Here is an 18,578-nt window from a genome sequence, read left to right on the forward strand (position 1 = left end):
AACTTGGCAGTATGAAGGACAAAACAGTTCAATTGACTGTGAAACCAGACAGCAAGCCAAAATGCTTCAAAGCTAGACCTGTCCCATACGGCTATTAAACCAAAAAGATAAAACTGAGCTAAACAGACTAGTAGAGAGTGGAGTATTGGATCCAGTGAATGTTAGTGAATGGGCTACACCTGTCGTTCCAGTCATGAAAAAATATGGATCACTCAGCGATTTCAAAGTCACGTTAACCCCGTCTTGACTGCTGAAAAAGTTTCACTACCCCTCATTGAGGACCTCTTTTCTGGTTTAGCTGGAGGACAGAAATTCTGTAAGATAGAATTACAGTATGTCAGGCCTATTTACAGATGCATGTTGTCAAAGAGTCACAAGAACCGTTGAACATAGTGACTCACAAAGGACTGTACAGGTAACGGAAGATTCCTTTTAGAATCACCTCGTCTCCGGCCTTGTTTCAGAGAGCTATTTATTTATTTTTTTATTTCACCTTTGTTTAACCAGGTAAGCTAGTTGAGAACAAGTTCTCATTTACAACTGCGACCTGGCCAAGATAAAGCAAAGCAGTGCAACAGAAACAACAACACAGAGTTACATGGAATAAACAAGCGTACAGTCAATAACAAAATAGAGAAAAAGAACGTCTATATACAGTGCGTGCAAATGGCATTAGAAGGTACGGCAATAAATAGGCCATAGTAGCAAAGTAATTACAATTTAGCAGATTAACACTAGAGTGATAGAGGAGCAGATGATGATGATACTGGTGTGCAAAAGAGCAGCAAAGTAAATAAAAACAATATGAGGGATGAGGTAGATAGATTGGGTGGGCTATTTACAGATGGGCTATGTACAGCTGCAGCGATTGGTTAGCTGCTCAGATAGCTGATGTTTAAGGTTAGTGAGGGAAATGTAAGTCTCCAGCTTCAGCAATTTTTGCAATTCGTTCCAGTCACTGGCAGCAGAAAACTGGAAGGAAAGGCGGCCAAATGAGGTGTTGGCTTTGGGGATGACCAGTGAGATATACCTGCTATGGACCAGACACTGAGCGGGCTCACCAGGATCCAATGTTACCTCAAAGATCTACTCATCAACAGCAAAGATGAGCAGGAGCACCTAAGAAACCTGGACGCTACACTACAGAGACTGGAGGTGTACGGTCTGAGAGTCCGGAAGGACTGAGTACCTGGGCTATGACATCGACAGTTCGGGCTCCACAAGACACCATCAAAGGTGATGGCCGTTGCGGAAGCTCCTCACCCACAGAACGTGAGTCAGCTGAGATCATTGTTAGATCATTCTTACATCTTACTGATGTACTACGCAAAGTTTGAGCCGAACCAAGCTAACATGTGAAAGCTACTGCATGAACTTCTGAACAAAATCAAACAGTGGAAGTGTATAGACAGATATGAGGAGGCCTTCAAGAAAGTGAAAACAGCCTTAGCTCAGTCAGAGGCCTTGACCCCCTTCAACCCCAACTTGCCATCACAGTTGGAATGTCACGCATTGCCTTATGGTGCTGGTGCTGGTGCTCACACATCATGCCATCAGGTGAAGAAAGGCAAATTGCTTTCGCATCACGGACCTTAAGTAAAGCCGCAATTATGCACAGATCGTGCGTGAAGCACTCGCCATCGTGTTCGGAGTTAAGAAATTCCATCAGTTTCTGTTTGGATAACGATTCATACTGCTGACGGACTATGGACCCCTCTCCTCCATCTTTTGTCCCCACACCGACGTTCCGTCATGCAGCGATGTGCCTTACTGTTATCTGCTAACTAGTACGACATCAAGTACAGAAGGTCTGAGCAGCACTGCATAGCAGACGGCCTCTCAAGGCTTCCCTTACCTGTCGTACACACTGAGTGCTCCCAGGCTGAAATCTTCTACTTCAACAAAGTTAACAACGCCCCAGTTACGTCAGGCCAAGTGAAAAAGTTCACCCACACTGATCCAGTGGACATTGTCACTTGTGGGAAAGGAGGAGAGCTGTCGGACAGCCTTACCTGGCGAGGAGAAACGAGTTAACAGTTCATTCTGGATGCTTACTATGGGGCTTTCGAGTCATCATAACGCCACCACTGAGAAGGCAGGTGCACTGTGGTATGGTACAAATGAAGGAGATTGCACACAGCTACTTTTTGGTGGCCAGGTTTGGATACAGCTATTGAAGACCAGGCCAAGTCATGTTCTGCATGTCAAAAGATGAGTAACATGCCTCAGCTAGTGCCACTACACCCATAGGACCTCCGAGAGAAGCCTTGGCAGCGAGTCCACAAAGACTATGCTGGCCCACTGGAGGATCGTATGTTCTTAGTCGTAGTTGACACACACGGCAAATGGCCTGAGGTCACAGTGATGAAGAGCACCTCAGTGGAGAGAACCATCGAAGAGCCACGTTCAATCTTCAGTCGTTTCGGATTGCAAACGCAACTTGTTAGCGATAATGGCCCCCAACTGGTGTTTGAAGAGTTGAAGCAAATTGAATTCAGATCGGGTCAGCACCGTATCACCCGGCAACAAACAGCCTTGATGAAAGATGACGCAAGCTTTATAATCATCACAAGGGACCTACAGAACCCAACCCCCCATGCCACAACCAAAGTGGCACCCGCATCAGCCATGATGAAAAGAAAGCTTTGACGCGACTCGATCTCTTGAGACCTCCAAAGACTAAACAGGTTGTACAGACACAACAGAGAGCCCAGGTGGAGAGACGGGGCAAATCAAAAGACAGAAGCTTCTGAGAGAGTTCTTATTCGGAACTACTGCAAAGGTCCAAAGTGGATACCAGTAACAGTGGTCGCACAAACAGGCCCTTAGTCCTACACAGTTCACACACCGGAGAGGAGACAAGTGGATCAATTGTTGCCAGGAACCAACCTCCAAGATGACTCATGTCAAGTGACAAACCCAGATCAGCTACTGGAGACCTACCATGATTACGAGCCATCACCTGATCATCCACTGCAGCAACCTACACATTTGGAAAAGACTCCAGACTCAACTGAACCAGTCAGAGTGCCTACTCTCGGTGCTGTTGCACCTCAGTCTGGGAATACACCATCAGACTCAGAGACAATGTGAATGTAGACTCACCTGTATGTCGTCATTACTCTGCAAGAGAAAGACGACCCCCTGAAAGGTTAAACATTTAGTTTAGAGATTAACCTCTGACATTGGGGCAGAACAAACCCCAGGGTTAAGTCTGGGAACTGAGGCAGTCTACGCTCTTTCCCTAGTTCAGAAAAGGTTAATCTGGAAAGTTCCTTTATTTACATTAAGAGAACTATTATGTTAAAACCTCTTTGGGCTAGGGGACAGTATTTTCACGTCCGGATGAAAAGCACGCCCAGAGTAAACTGCCTGCTACTCGGGCCCAGAAGCTAGGATATGCATATAAATGAACACAAAATCCCTGGTGGACATTCCTGCAGTCAGCACGTAAACTGCATACTCCCTCAGCTTTAGACATCTGTGGCATGGTGTTGTGTGACAAAACATCACATTTTAGAGTGGCCTTTATTGTCCCCATCACAAGGTGCATCTGTGTAATGATCATGCCGTTTAACTTCATTGGGATAGGGGGCAACATTGGGAAGTTTGGATGAAAGCGTGCCCGGAGTAAATTGCCTGTTACTTAGGCCCAGCTAGGATATGCATATAATTAGTAGATTTGGATAGAAAACACTCTGACGTTTCTATTTCTGTTTGAATGATGCCTGTGAGTATAACAGAACTCATATGGCAGGCGAAAACCTGAGAAAAATCCAACCAGGAAGTGGGAAATCTGAGGTTTGTAGATTTTCAAGTGATTGCCTATCCAATATCCAGTGTAAATGGGGTCAGATTGCACTTCCTAAGGCTTCCACTAGATGTCAATAGTCTTTAGAAAGTTGTTTCAGGCTTCTATTGTGAAAGGGGAGAGAATAAGACCACTCACAGTAAGTGGCTCAGCTGAAAGCCTTTCCATTTAACATTTTCATTTAAGTCATTTAGCAGACGCTCTTATCCAGAGCGACTTACAAATTGGTGCATTCACCTTATAATATCCAGTGGAACAACCACTTTACAATAGTGCATCTAAATATTTTACGGGGGGGTTAGAAGGATTACTTTATCCTATCCCAGGTATTCCTTAAAGAGGTGGGGTTTCAGGTGTCTCCGGAAGGTGGTGATTGACTCCGCTGTCCTGGCGTCGTGAGGGAGCTTGTTCCACCATTGGGGTGCCAGAGCAGCGAACACTTTTGACTGGGCTGAGCGGGAACTGTGCTTCCTCAGAGGTAGGGAGGCGAGCAGGCCAGAGGTGGATGAACGCAGTGCCCTTGTTTGGGTGTAGGGCCTGATCAGAGCCTGAAGGTACGGAGGTGCCGTTCCCCTCACAGCTCCGTAGGCAAGCACCATGGTCTTGTAGCGGATGCGAGCTTCGACTGGAAGCCAGTGGACAGAGCGGAGGAGCGGGGTGACGTGAGAGAACTTGGGAAGGTTGAACACCAGACGGGCTGCGGCGTTCTGGATGAGTTGTAGGGGTTTAATGGCACAGGCAGGGAGCCCAGCCAACAACGAGTTGCAGTAATCTAGACGGGAGATGACAAGTACCTGGATTAGGACCTGCGCCGCTTCCTGTGTGAGGCAGGGTCGTACTCTGCGAATGTTGTAGAGCATGAACCTACAGGATCGGGTCATCGCCTTGATGTTAGTGGAGAACGACAGGGTGTTGTCCAGGGTCACGCCGAGGCTCTTAGCACTCTGGGAGGAGGACACAAGGGAGTTGTCAACCGTGATGGCGAGATCATGGAACGGGCAGTCCTTCCCCGGGAGGAAGAGCAGCTCCGTCTTGCCGAGGTTCAGCTTGAGGTGGTGATCCGTCATCCACACTGATATGTCTGCCAGACATGCAGAGATGCGATTCGCCACCTGGTTGTCAGAAGGGGGAAAGGAGAAGATTAATTGTGTGTCATCTGCATAGCAATGATATGAGAGACCATGTGAGGATATGACAGAGCCAAGTGACTTGGTGTATAGCGAGAATAGGAGTGGGCCTAGAACAGAGCCCTGGGGGACACCAGTGGTGAGAGCACGTGGTGCGGAGACAGATTCTCGCCACGCCACCTGATAGGAGCGACCTGTCAGGTAGGACGCAATCCAAGCGTGGGCCGCGCCGGAGATGCCCAGCTCGGAGAGGGTGGAGAGGAGGATCTGATGGTTCACGGTATCAAAGGCAGCAGATAGGTCTAGAAGGATGAGAGCAGAGGAGAGAGAGTTAGCTTTAGCAGTGCGGAGAGCCTCCGTGACACAGAGAAGAGCAGTCTCAGTTGAATGCCCAGTCTTGAAACCTGACTGATTAGGATCAAGAAGGTCATTCTGAGAGAGATAGCAAGAGAGCTGGCCAAGGACGGCACGTTCAAGAGTTTTGGAGAGAAAGGAGAGAAGGGATACTGGTCTGTAGTTGTTGACATCGGAGTGATCGAGTGTAGGTTTTTTCAGAAGGGGTGCAACTCTCGCTCTCTTGAAGACGGAAGGGACGTAGCCAGCGGTCAACGATGAGTTGATGAGCGAGGTGAGGTAGGGGAGAAGGTCTCCGGAAATGGTCTGGAGAAGAGAGGAGGGGATAGGGTCAAGTGGGCAGGTTGTTGGGCGGCCGGCCGTCACAAGACGCGAGATTTCATCTGGAGAGAGAGGGGAGAAAGAGGTCAAAGCACAGGGTAGGGCAGTGTGAGCAGGACCAGCGGTGTTGTTTGACTTAGCAAACGAGGATCGGATGTCGTCAACCTTCTTTTCAAAATGGTTGACGAAGTCATCAGCAGAGAGGGAGGAGGGGGGGAGGATTCAGGAGGGAGGAGAAGGTAGCAAAGAGCTTCCTAGGGTTAGAGGCAGATGCTTGGAGTTTAGAGTGGTAGAAAGTGGCTTTAGCAGCAGAGACAGAAGAGGAAAATGTAGAGAGGAGGGAGTGAAAGGATGCCAGGTCCGCAGGGGAGGCGAGTTTTCCTCCATTTCCGCTCGGCTGCCCGGAGCCCTGTTCTGTGAGCTCGCAGTGAGTCGTCGAGCCACGGAGCAGGAGGGGAGGACCGAGCCGGCCTGGAGGATAGGGGACAGAGGAAATGAAAGGATGCAGAGAGGGAGGAGAGGAGGGTTGAGGAGGCAGAATCAGGAGATAGGTTGGAGAAGGTTTGAGCAGAGGGAAGAGATGATAGGATGGAAGAGGAGGACCATGCCTCAGGACTACCTGGTATGATGACTCCTTGCTGTCCCCAGTCCACCTGGCCGTGCTGCTGCTCCAGTTTCAACTGTTCTGCCTGCGGCTATGGAACCCTGACCTGTTCACCGGACGTGCTTGTTGCACCCTCGACAACTACTATGATTATTATTATTTGACCATGCTGGTCATTTATGAACATTTTAACATTTTAACATTTTGACCATGTTCTGTTTTAATATCCACCCTGCACAGCCAGAAGAGGACTGGCCACCCCTCATAGCCTGGTTCCTCTCTAGGTTTCTTCCTAGGTTTTTGGCCTTTCTAGGGAGTTTTTCCTAGGGAGTTTTTCCTAGCCACCGTGCTTCTTTCACATGCTTTGCTTGCTGTTTGGGGTTTTAGGCTGGGTTTCTGTACAGCACTTTGAGAATATCAGCTGATGTACGAAGGGCTATATAAAAATAAATTTGATTTGATTTGAGAGAGTAGCGGGAGAGAGAGAGCGAAGGTTGGGACGGCGCAATACCATCCGAGTTGGTGGCAGAGTGAGAAGTGTTGGATGAGAGCGAGAGGGAAAAGGATACAAGGTAGTGGTCGGAGACTTGGAGGGGAGTTGCAATGAGATTAGTGGAAGAACAGCATCTAGTAAAGATGAGGTCAAGCCTTGTGAGTAGGGGGGGAAGGTGAGAGGGTGAGGTCGAAAGAGGAGAGGAGTGGAAAGAAGGAGGCAGAGAGGAATGAGTCAAAGGTAGACGTGGGGAGGTTAAAGTCACCCAGAACTGTGAGAGGTGAGTCATCCTCAGGAAAGGAACTTATCAAGGCGTCAAGCTCATTGATGAACTCTCCAAGGGAACCTGGAGGGCGATAAATGATAAGGATGTTAAGCTTGAAAGGGCTGGTAACTGTGACAGCATGGAATTCAAATGAGGAGATAGACAGATGGGTCAGGGGAGAAAGAGAGAATGTCCACTTGGGAGAGATGAGGATTCCAGTGCCACCACCCCGCTGGCTCGATGCTCTAGGGGTATGCGAGAACACGTAGTCAGACGAGGAGAGAGCAGTAGGAGTAGCAGTGTTATTTGTGGTAATCCATGTTTCTGTCAGCGCCAGGAAGTCTAGGGACTGGAGGGTAGCATAGGCTGAGATGAACTCAGCCTTGTTGGCCGCAGACCGGCAGTTCCAGAGGCTGCCGGAGACCTGGAACTCCACGTGGGTCGTGCGCGCTGGGACCACCAGGTTAGAGTGGCAGCGGCCACGCGGTGTGGAGCGTTTGTATGGCCTGTGCAGAGGGGAGAGAACAGGGATAGACAGACACATAGTAGACAAGCTACAGAAGAGGCTACGCTAATGCAAAGGAGATTGGAATGACAAGTGGACTACACGTCTCGAATGTTCAGAAAGTTAAGCTTACGTTGCAAAAATCTTATTGACTAAAATGATACAGTACTGCTGGCTGGTGGAGTAGGCTAGCTAGCAGTGGCTGCGTTGTTGACTTTGAACGTGTAGCTGGCTAGGTATCCTCGATAGTTTCAGTACTACACCTTGTCATGATACAAAGCAACTTTGTAGCTAGCTAGCTAACATAACACTAATCAAGACGTTCCTTGTAATGTATTTCGTTTCTACAATGCTGCTCGTCGGTAATAGTTGGCTGGGTTAGGAAAAATGGCGTCGCGGGGGACGGAAATAGCTGGCTAGCTTACCTCGGTAATTACTAGACTACACAATTATCAAGCTATGACAAAGACAACTAAGTAGCTAGCTAGCTAACACTGCACTAGACAAATCGTTCCTTTAGTTGTTTATCGCGCGCGGCCGTGAGCGCGAGCTCTGTTCCCTTTCCTTTCTAATGAGAACGGAATTGTCCGGTTGGAAAATTATTGAAGATTTATGATAAAACATCCTAAAGATTGATTATATACATCGTTTGACATGTTTCTATGAACTTTAATGGAACATTTTTGACTTTTTGTCTGGACTTAGTGCCTGCGCTTTGTGCATTTGGATTAGTGAACTAAACGTGCAAAGAAAAAGGAGGTATTTGGACAAAACAAACATTTATTGTGGAACTGGGATTCCTGGGAGTGCATTCCAATGAAGATCCTCAAAGGTAAGTGAATATTTATAACGCTATTTCTGACTTTTGTTGACTCCACAACATGGCAGGTATCTGTATGGCTTGTTTTGGTGGCTGAGAGCTGTACTCAGATTATCGCATGGTGTGCTTTCGCTGTAAAGCTTTTTTTAAATCTGACACAGCGGTTGCATTAACGGATTCGTCTGAACACGCCACAACTGGATCTATAAAATTTTTGGTTAAAGAAATGTGGGGTTTTTTTCATCACCAATAAGACAGTGAAATATTTCTCTTAAAGTACGATAGATAAATGGCTGGTTCTTTTTTTCCTTACACCGTAGGTTTATGTACTTTGACGTGAAGTGGACAAATTAGCGCTATATTACCGTTTTTGACCTTTAATCCCAGAAAATGGGCCTTAAACTCTATGGGCTAGGCGGGACGTAATCGTCCCACCTACGTAACAGCCAGTGTAATCCAGTGGCGCGATTTTCAAATACCTTAAAAATCCTATTACTTCAATTTCTCAAACATATGACTATTTTACAGCTATTTAAAGACAAGACTCTCGTTAATCTAACCACACTGTCCGATTTCAAAAAGGCTTTACAACGAAAGCAAAACATTAGATTATGTCAGCAGAGTACCCAGCCAGAAATAATCAGACACCCATTTTTCAAGCTAGCATATAATGTCACAAAAACCCAGAAGACAGCTAAATGCAGCACTAACCTTTGATGATCTTCATCAGATGACAACCCTAGGACATTATGTTATACAATACATGCATGTTTTGTTCAATCAAGTTCATATTTATATCAAAAAACAGCTTTTTACATTAGAATGTGACGTTCAGAACTAGCATACCCCCCGCAAACTTCTGGGGAATTTACTAACAATTTACTAAATTACTCACGATAAACGTTCACAAAAAGCATAACAATTATTTTAAGAATTATAGATACAGAACTCCTCTATGCACTCGATATGTCCGATTTTAAAATAGCTTTTTGGTGAAAGCACATTTTGCAATATTCTAAGTACATAGCCCAGCCATCACGGGCTAGCTATTTAGACACCCGGCAAGTTTAGCCTTCACCAAAATCAGATTTACTATAACAGAAATGTTATTACCTTTGTTGTCTTCGTCAGAATGCACTCCCAGGACTTCTACTTCAATAACAAATGTTGGTTTGGTCCCAAATAATCCATCGTTATATCCAAATAGCGGCGTTTTGTTCGAATGCGTCCAGAAACTATCCGAAATGGTAAATCAGGGTCGTGCGCATGGCGCAATTCGTGACAAAAAAATTCTAAATATTCCATTACCGTACTTCGAAGCATGTCAACCGCTGTTTAAAATCAATTTTTATGCAATTTATCTCGTAAAAAAGCGATAATATTCCGACCGGGAATCTCCTTTTCGGTAAACAGAGGAAAAAACACAAAGACGGGGGCGGCCAGTGCACGCGCCTAAGCCCACAGTCCCATGATCGGCCACTTGAGAAAGGCGATAATGTGTTTCAGCCTGGGGCTGGAATGACGACATTCAGGTTTTTCCCGGGCTCTGAGAGCCTATTGGAGCCGTGGGAAGTGTCACGTTACCGCAGAGATCCTTTGTAATTCAATGAGATGTCAAAGAAAGACAATAAATGGTCAGACAGGCCACTTCCTGTAAAGGAATCTCTCAGGTTTTGACCTTCCATTTGAGTTCTGTTATACTCACAGACACCATTCAAACAGTTTTAGAAACTTTGGAGTGTTTTCTATCCAAAGCCAATAATTATATGCATATTCTAGTTACTGGGCAGGAGTAGTAACCAGATTAAATCGGGTACGTTTTTTATCCAGCCGTGTCAATACTGCCCCCTAGCCCTAACAGGTTAACTCAAAACGCCTTGAGGCCTCGACGCCATCTTGTTTGTGGGTCTAAAAGCCCATTTGGCCAAACCTGTGCTCACCAAGTTTCGCCTTCGAAGTATTTTCCGTTTAGGAGAGACGGCCATGTCTGTTTGGTGATGTTTTGTCCATTTGTAATAATTTTCCAGAAATGTCACATTTTATAAAACAGAAACCAAATGTCAGAAAGACTTTATTTGATGACTTCCCGGAAGATCTGGCCTTGGGGCACGACTTGAGGCCGTCGGCCTATTTTAATAACACTCGCGGACGTCTAGTAAGGGGCCATACATTTGCAATATGGAGATCCTCATCAACCATATGGGTAATGCCAACGGCGTCCCTTATGTAGGAAAGATTGGAAACAACAATAACAAACACAGGGATCTAGACAGCCACAAGCCAGGGACAATCTGCGGTCCCTGCCACAATATCTAACTGCGTCGCGGGCTGTGTTCAAGCCCTCAACAAAACCACTCTAGCTTGATAGGCAGCTAGATAGCAGATAGGCTAGCTGCTACACCAAGACAGATAGTAGAGGTCCCAGCAACTGATGCCAACCGCGTCGTAGGATCCAAACTCAAATGGTAACTATCTAGTAACTAAACTTTTTCAATAGACTTTCAAAACTTTCCAAAACAACAAACTGAGCTCTCCCTCATTCCATGTTCAACAGGAAGTGACGTGTTGTGCAGTGCGTATGGGCAGGCATAAGCTATGGACAATGTACACAACTGCATTTTATCGATGGCAATTTGAATGCATAGAGATACCGTGACAAAATCCTGAAGCCCATTGTTGTGCCATTCATCCGCCGACATCACCTGTTTCAGCATGATAATGCATGGCCCCATGCATAAGGCTGTAATGTAACAAAATGTGGAAAAGGTCAAGATGTCTGAGTACTTTCTAAATGCACTGTACAAGTCCTGGGTGCTGAAAATGTCCCAGTTCTTCCATGGCATGCATACTCACCAGACATGTCAGCCATTGAGCATGCTTGGGGTGCTCTTGATCGACATGTATGACAGCATGTTCCAGTTCATGCCAATATCCAGCAAATTCACACAGCCATTGAAGATGAGTGGGACAGCATTCCACAGCCTGATCAACTCTATACAAAGGAGATGTGTCACACTGCATGATGCAAATGGTGGTCACACCAGATACTGACTGGCATTCTGATTCATGCCCCTACCCTTTCTTAAGGTATCTTTGACTAACAGATGCATATCTGTATTCCCAGTCATGTGAAATCCATAGATGAGGATCAAATGAATTTATTTCAATTGACTGAACTTCAATTGACTGAACTGTAAGCTTACATGAACTGTAACTCAGTAAAATCTTTAAAATTATTGCATGTTGCGTTTATATTTTTGTTCAGTTTATGTCTATCTAAAATTGTGTCCCAGACATGCTCATAAAGCTGGTTCATTGCTGGTTCTGAGGTTTAATCATTGTTTGAAATGTACTATCCAACTGAGGGATCTGACAGATACGGGGAGTTATTTTTAAATCATGAGAACCACTATTTTTGCAAGCATAAGGACCTCATTCAACAAATGTAAATAGTTTTTGTATGCTGATGATTCTGCTCTACTGGTGTCCCATAAGAACAAAGCCTCAGTGGAAGAGATCCTTAGTGCAGAGTTATCCAATATCAGTAAATGGCTTTCAGATAACCAACTTTCCCTGCATCATGGAAAAGGTGACTAACTCATGAAGCTGGTTGAGAGAATGCGAAGTGTGTGCAAAGCTGTCATCAAGGCAAAGGGTGGCTACTTTGAAGAATCTCAAATATAAAATACATTTTCATTTGTTTAACCTGTTGAGGACAGACGTTCCGCTAGCGGAATCCCATTCCGCCTGCGGAACCCCTAGCCAACAGACAATGGCATCGCACGGCACGAAATACAAAACCAACTAAAATACCACAATTCAATTTTCTCAAACAATCAACTATTTTACACCATTTTAAAGATAAGACTCTCATTACTCTAACCACATTGTCCGATTTCAAAAAGGCTTTACAGCGAAAGCAAAACATTAGATTGTTAGGAGAGTACCCTGCCAAAAATAATCACACAGCCATTTTCAAAGCAAGCATATATGTCACAAAATCCAAAACCACAGCTAAATGCAGCACTAACCTTTGATGATCTTCATCAGATGACACTCCTAGGACATTGTGTTATACAATACATGCATGTTTTGTTCAATCAAGTTCATAGTTATATCAAAAAACAGCTTTTTACCTTAGCATGTGATGTTCAGAACTAGCATACCCACCGCAAAACTTCCGGTGAATTTATTAAATTACTCATGATAAACAGTCACAAAATACATAACAATTATTTTAAGAATTATAGATATAGAACTCCTTTATGCAATCGCGGTGTCAGATTTTAAAATAGCTTTCGGCGAAAGCCCATTTTGCAATATTCTGAGTAGATAGCTCGGCCATCACGGCTAGCTATTTTGACACACACCAAGATTGGGGCTCACTAAACTCAGAATTACTATTAGAAAAATTGGATTACCTTTGCTGTTCTTCGTCAGAATGCACTCCCAGGACTTCTACTTCAACAACAAATGTTGTTTTGGTTCCAAATAATCCATAGTTATATTCAAATAGCTCCGTTTTGTTCGTGCGTTCAGGTCAGTATCCGAAGGGTGACGCGTGACAAAAAAATTCAAAATATTCCATTACCGTACTTAGAAGCATGTCAAACGCTGTTTAAAATAAATTTTTATGCTATTTTTCTCGTAAAATAGCGATAATATTCCAACCGGGCAACGTTGTATTCATTCAAAGGCTGAAAGAAAAAAATGTAGTAGTCTCGTGAATGCGCATCTCAGTCTCACTGTCCCCAGGCTGACCACTTACAAATTCTGCTGCTGTTCTTTGCCCAGAGACAGGAGACACCCCATTCCACTTTCTGGTGGCTTTAGAGGGTCAATGGAAGCCTTAGAAAATGTCACGTTACAGCACAGATGCTGTATTTTCGATAGAGATGCAACAGAAGGAGAACAAATTGTCAGACAGGTCACTTCCTGTATGGAATCTTCTCAGGTTTTGGCCTGCCATATGAGTTCTGTTATACTTACAGACACCATTCAAACAGTTTTAGAAACGTTAGTGTTTTCTATCCAAATCTACTAATTATATGCATATTCTAGTTTCTGGGCAGGAGTAGTAACCAGATTAAATTGGGTACGTTTTTTATCCGGCCGTGAAAATACTGCCCCCTATCCCAAAGAAGTTAACACTTTTTTGGTTACTACATTATTCCATATGTGTTATTTCAAAGTGTTGTTGTCTTCACTATTATTCTACAATGTAGAAAATAGTGAAAATAAAGAAAAACCCTTGAATGAGTAGGTGTGTCCAAACCTTTGACTGGTAGTGTATGTAATGTGTATCTATGTAATATATCTGTATCTATATCATGTTTTTGCTCCATGCACTAAAGTGATCATAATGGAAATAAGGCTGACTCAAACTTAGTATTTGCTCCTGAACTTACAAGAGGTGTGAAGACCTTTGCAATCAAGACTTCTTTGTTTTCTGTTTTTTATTAATTTCAGAAAAAGTATCATTTTTTTCACTTTGAAAATGTGGATTAGGTTGTGTAGATAAGTGTGCAAAAATCTCAATTGAAACCTTTTTTTTCCGATTGAAATTTAAGGGCAGCAAAATGTGAAAACTGTTTAAGGGTGCTCTCTCCCTATCGCAGTCTGCTCTCCCCACATGCTTCAAGATGGCCACCATTGTCCCTGTTCCTAAAAATGTAAAGGTAACTGAACTAAATGATTATCGCCCCGTATCACTCACTTCTGTCATCATGAAGTGCTTTGAGAGACTAGTCAAGGATCATATCACCTCCACCTTACCTGTCAGCCTAGACCCACTCCAATTTGCTTACCACCCCTGCATACTGCCCTATCCCATCTGGACAAGAGGAATACCTACATATGTAAGAATGCTGTTCATTGACTATAGCTCAGCATTCAACACCATAGTACACTCCAAGCTAATCAGCCCTGGGTCTGAACCCTGCCCTGTGCAATTGGGTCCTCGACTTCCTGACGGACCGCCCCCAGGTGGTGAAGAAAGGAAACAACACCTCCACTTTGCTGATCCTCAACACTGGGGCCCCACAAGGGTGCATGCCTCTAACTCAATCAAGTTTGCAGACGACACAACAGTAGTAGGCTTGATTACCAACAACGATGAGACAGCCTACAGCGAGGAGGTGAGGCCTCTGGGAGTGTAGTGTCAGGAAAATAACCTCTCACTCAACATCAACAAAACAAAGGAGATGGTCGTGGACTTCAGGAAACAGCAGAGGGAGCACCCCCCGATCCACATCGACGGGACACCAGTGGAGAAGGTGGAACGTTTTAAGTTCCACCGACAAACTGAAATGGTCCACCCACACACAGTTTGGCGAAGAAGGCTGAAGAAATTTGGACTGTCACCTAAAACCCTCACAAACTTTTATAGATGCACAATTAAGAGCATCTTGTTGGGCTGCATCACCGCCTGGATCGGCAACTGCACCGCCCACAACCGCAGGGCTCTCCAGAGGGTGGTGCGGTCTGCTCAACGTACAACCAGGGGCAAACTGCCTGCCCTCCAGGACATCTACAGCACCCAATGTCACAGGAATGCCAAAAAGATAATCAAGAAGAACAACCACCCAAGCCACTGCCTGTTCACCCAGCTATCATCAAGAAGGCGAAGTCAGTACAGGTGCTTCATAGCTGGGACCGAGAGACAGAATCTGTTTTTCAATCTCAAGGACATCAGACAGTTAAATAGCCGTCACTAGCACAGAGAGGCTGCAGCCTACATACACAGACTTGAAATCATTGGCCACTTTATTAAATGGAACATTAGTCACTTTAATAATGTCACTTTAATAATGTTTACATATCTTGCATTACTCATCTCATATGTATATACTGTATTGTGTACTATCTACTGTATCTCAGTCTATGCCGCTCTGACATTGCTCGTCCATATATTTATATATTCTTAATTCCAATACTTTACTTACATTTGTGTGTATTAGGTATTTGTTGTGAAATTGTTAGATGTTACTTGTTAGATATTACTGCACTGTCGGAACTAGAAGCACAAGCATTTCACTACACACAAAATAACATCTGCTAAACACGTGTATGTGACAAATCAAATTTGAGTTGATTTGATAAACGAGCAAGTAGCAACTCATTTTATTCTATTCACTCAGTCTATTTATTAACAAACCCAAACATCTGTAGAAAACCAGGAAGGTTTTAGAACAGAGGCTTGGGGGTCGCCTTATTTAATTGGTTAATTATTAAAGATCAGATACCTAAAATAGCAACACTCTCAGTAAAAATAAATGATAAAAGATACGATTTCTTAAATAATTATGCCAAAAATACAACGTATTTGTACAGTCAAAATAAGCAAAAAGAAGCAGCAACACACAATTAATTATTACCAAAAAAATAACAATCAGGTTATGTTTTAGGTTAAAGCCTCAATACCTTTTTACAAGCCTGCCTGATTTTAGCCATCCTAATGCATACATAATAGTATTGAAAAGTGGTGGACATATTAGAAAATAACCTAATAAAATAGTGCGAAGTATAGGTGGAAGATGTGCAGTATCATATCTGCCTTGCAGAATCACAAATAAGCAGCCAGAGGAGAAGTTCAGCAAAGAGGCTATATGTGGCATACAGGTGTTAAATGCTTTCTGTTTTGTCTCTTTTGAAGACTAAACGAATTTGTAGAATTTTATTTATATGGTAGGACATATAGAACAAGAAAAAGAAAGCACAGTGGAACCAAGACCCCATATGTTATTCAGCATAGTATTTGAACAGGCAAGCTTGACTATCAAGTAGTTGTCACAATACAGTCTGTCTAGAACATTACCACAAAATTGCAGTCGCAAACTCAGAGAGATAACGATGGCATTGAGGAAAAAAGAATACAACCAGGACAGCTGAATTAAGCCACAAACTCTTTTAGGTGTCATAATATTGTTATACTGTAGAGGATAACAAATACAAATGTACCTGTCATAGGACATAACTGATAAGCCCTGTCGATGAGAATGGGGGCATGCTCTGTCCTCCTATTCTTGTAGTCCACATTCATCTCCTTTGTCTTGATCACTGCCCGGAGCTGCCGGAGTGGCCCGTCTGTCCGGAGCTGCCAGAGTGGCCCGCCGTGCCGGATCTGCCAGAGTGGCCCGCCGTGCCGGATCTGCCAGAGTGGCCCGCCGTGCCGGATCTGCCAGAGTGGCCCGCCGTGCCGGATCTGCCAGAGTGGCCCGCCGTGCCGGATCTGCCAGAGTGGCCCGCCGTGCCGGATCTGCCAGAGTGGCCCGCCGTGCCGGATCTGCCAGAGTGGCCCACCGTGCCGGATCTGCCAGAGTGGCCCGCCAGCCGGGCGCAGCCATCGCCGCCCGCCAGCCGGGCGCAGCAAGGGTCATCAGCCAGCCGGGCGCAGCAAGGGTCACCCACCAGCCGGGCGCAGCCAGAGACACCCGCCAGCCGGTCGCGGCAAGAATCGCCCGCCCGGCGAGGTCAGGGGCGCCACTTAAGTGGACTACGTCAGGGATGGAGCGGAGTCCACGTCCCGCACCTGAGCCGCCTCCCATATAGGTGGGTTGGGGAGGGTGGGTGTAGCACTGTGCCGTCGTTGACGGCAGCCACCCTCGCTTCCCTCCCTTTTTGTTTAGGGGATTTTTCTGGTTGTTTTGGGGGTTTTCTGTGTTTTGTGTAGGTGCATTCCGGGGTCTGCACCTTTGGGGGGGGGGTACTGTCACGTCCTGACCAGTATAGAGTATATTTGGTTATTGTAGTTTGGTCAGGACGTGGCAGAGGGTAGTTGATGTATGTATTATGGGGTTTGTCACTGGTCTATGTCTGTGTTTCTATGTCTAGTTGATTGGGGTTGGACTCTCAATTGAAGGCAGGTGTGTTGAGTTGCCTTTGATTGGGAGTCCTATATAGTAGGGTGTGTTTGTCTTTGTTTTTCGTGGGTAGTTGTTTGAGAGCACTGCTTTTTGTTGAGCCTGCTTTCACTGTTTCATGTCGCTAGTTTGTTTATTGTTTTCTTCCGTGGTGTTCACATTATTTTATAAATAAATATGTTGAGCACGAAACCCGCTGCGCATTGGTCTCTTTATCTCTACGACGACAAGCGTGACATACTGGTGTTAAATGCTTTCTGTTTCGTCTCTTTAGAAGACTTCAAACATATTTGTAGAATTCTTACATATGAGTATATGGTAGGAAATAAAGTACAAGAAAAAGAGAGCGCAGTGACAACGAGACCCCATATGTTATTCAGCATAGTATTTGAACAGGCAAGCTTGACAACTGAGTAGTTGTCACAATACACTCTGTCTAGAACGTTACCACAAAATTGCAGTCACAAACTCAGGGGGATAATGATGGAGTTGATGAAAAAAGAATATACTTGGGGCAGTATAATTAAGCCACAGATTATTTTAGGTGTCATAATATTGTTATACTGTAGAGGATAACAAATAGACATGTACCTGTTATAGGACATAACTGCTAAATTACTATATTCTGTTAAACCATATGTGTACAACACATCAATCTGGAGATAACAATAAAAAAGGGAAATATCATGTGTCAGAGAGTAAGTAAAACATGAGAGCAGGAAACAAAGCAGTGCTCCCATACAACTGATTAACAAACAAAGCACATAGAAACAGATACATGGTTTCATGAAGGCTTCTTTCAATGCAGATAACTCCAATAAGCAAGGCATTGGCAAGAATGATGACAAAATATATTACAGTTACTAGAGCAAAGTAGAAATACTTCAATCGTCCGATATCACCGTATGCAGCAAGCCTGAAGACCTCGTAGTGAGTAGAGTTTTCCATGGTCCTGGGAGTTGGTAAAGATGTGCTGTCAATGTTTGAAGAAGAAGAGCAAAGCCTCTATAGTACTGTAACTTCAATATAACTTAAAACAATGAAATCACAAAGAACAGACAACCTAAATTGATAACCATGACCTGTTCATGTTACAGTGATACATTTCCCATAGCTGTACTCACCAATATAGATGGCTTTTCATTCTCCGTATTTTTTTTTTTAGGACGTTCTCAAGACTTTCATTTTACTAGTCATTAGGACGTTGCAGGATGGTCTCAAGGGAACGTCCCTGCAAACAAACATGAGTCTTTTGAACGTCCCCAGAATGTCACAAAATGGTCATCTAAAGAGGTCAAGATGTTGTGTCATGGTCCCCTGGAGGTTTTTGTCACAAGATGGTCCCAGGTGTCCCAAGGTAACTAAATAATTAAATGGTATGGAGGTTTTAAGGTAAGTGGTACGCTGTTCAGCGACA

The 18,578-nt window shown here is 44.5% G+C and overlaps 1 pseudogene; it reads right to left on the minus strand.

Annotated features, from left to right (window-relative positions):
- Window positions 1–2,825: 2,825 nt before the first annotated feature.
- On the minus strand, window positions 2,826–18,109 carry LOC123724091 (olfactory receptor 49-like; annotated as a pseudogene).
- Window positions 18,110–18,578: the final 469 nt, after the last annotated feature.

The sequence above is a fragment of the Salmo salar genome, chromosome ssa09 (assembly GCF_905237065.1).
Source record: "Salmo salar chromosome ssa09, Ssal_v3.1, whole genome shotgun sequence".
NCBI classification, from domain to species: Eukaryota; Metazoa; Chordata; class Actinopteri; order Salmoniformes; family Salmonidae; genus Salmo; species Salmo salar.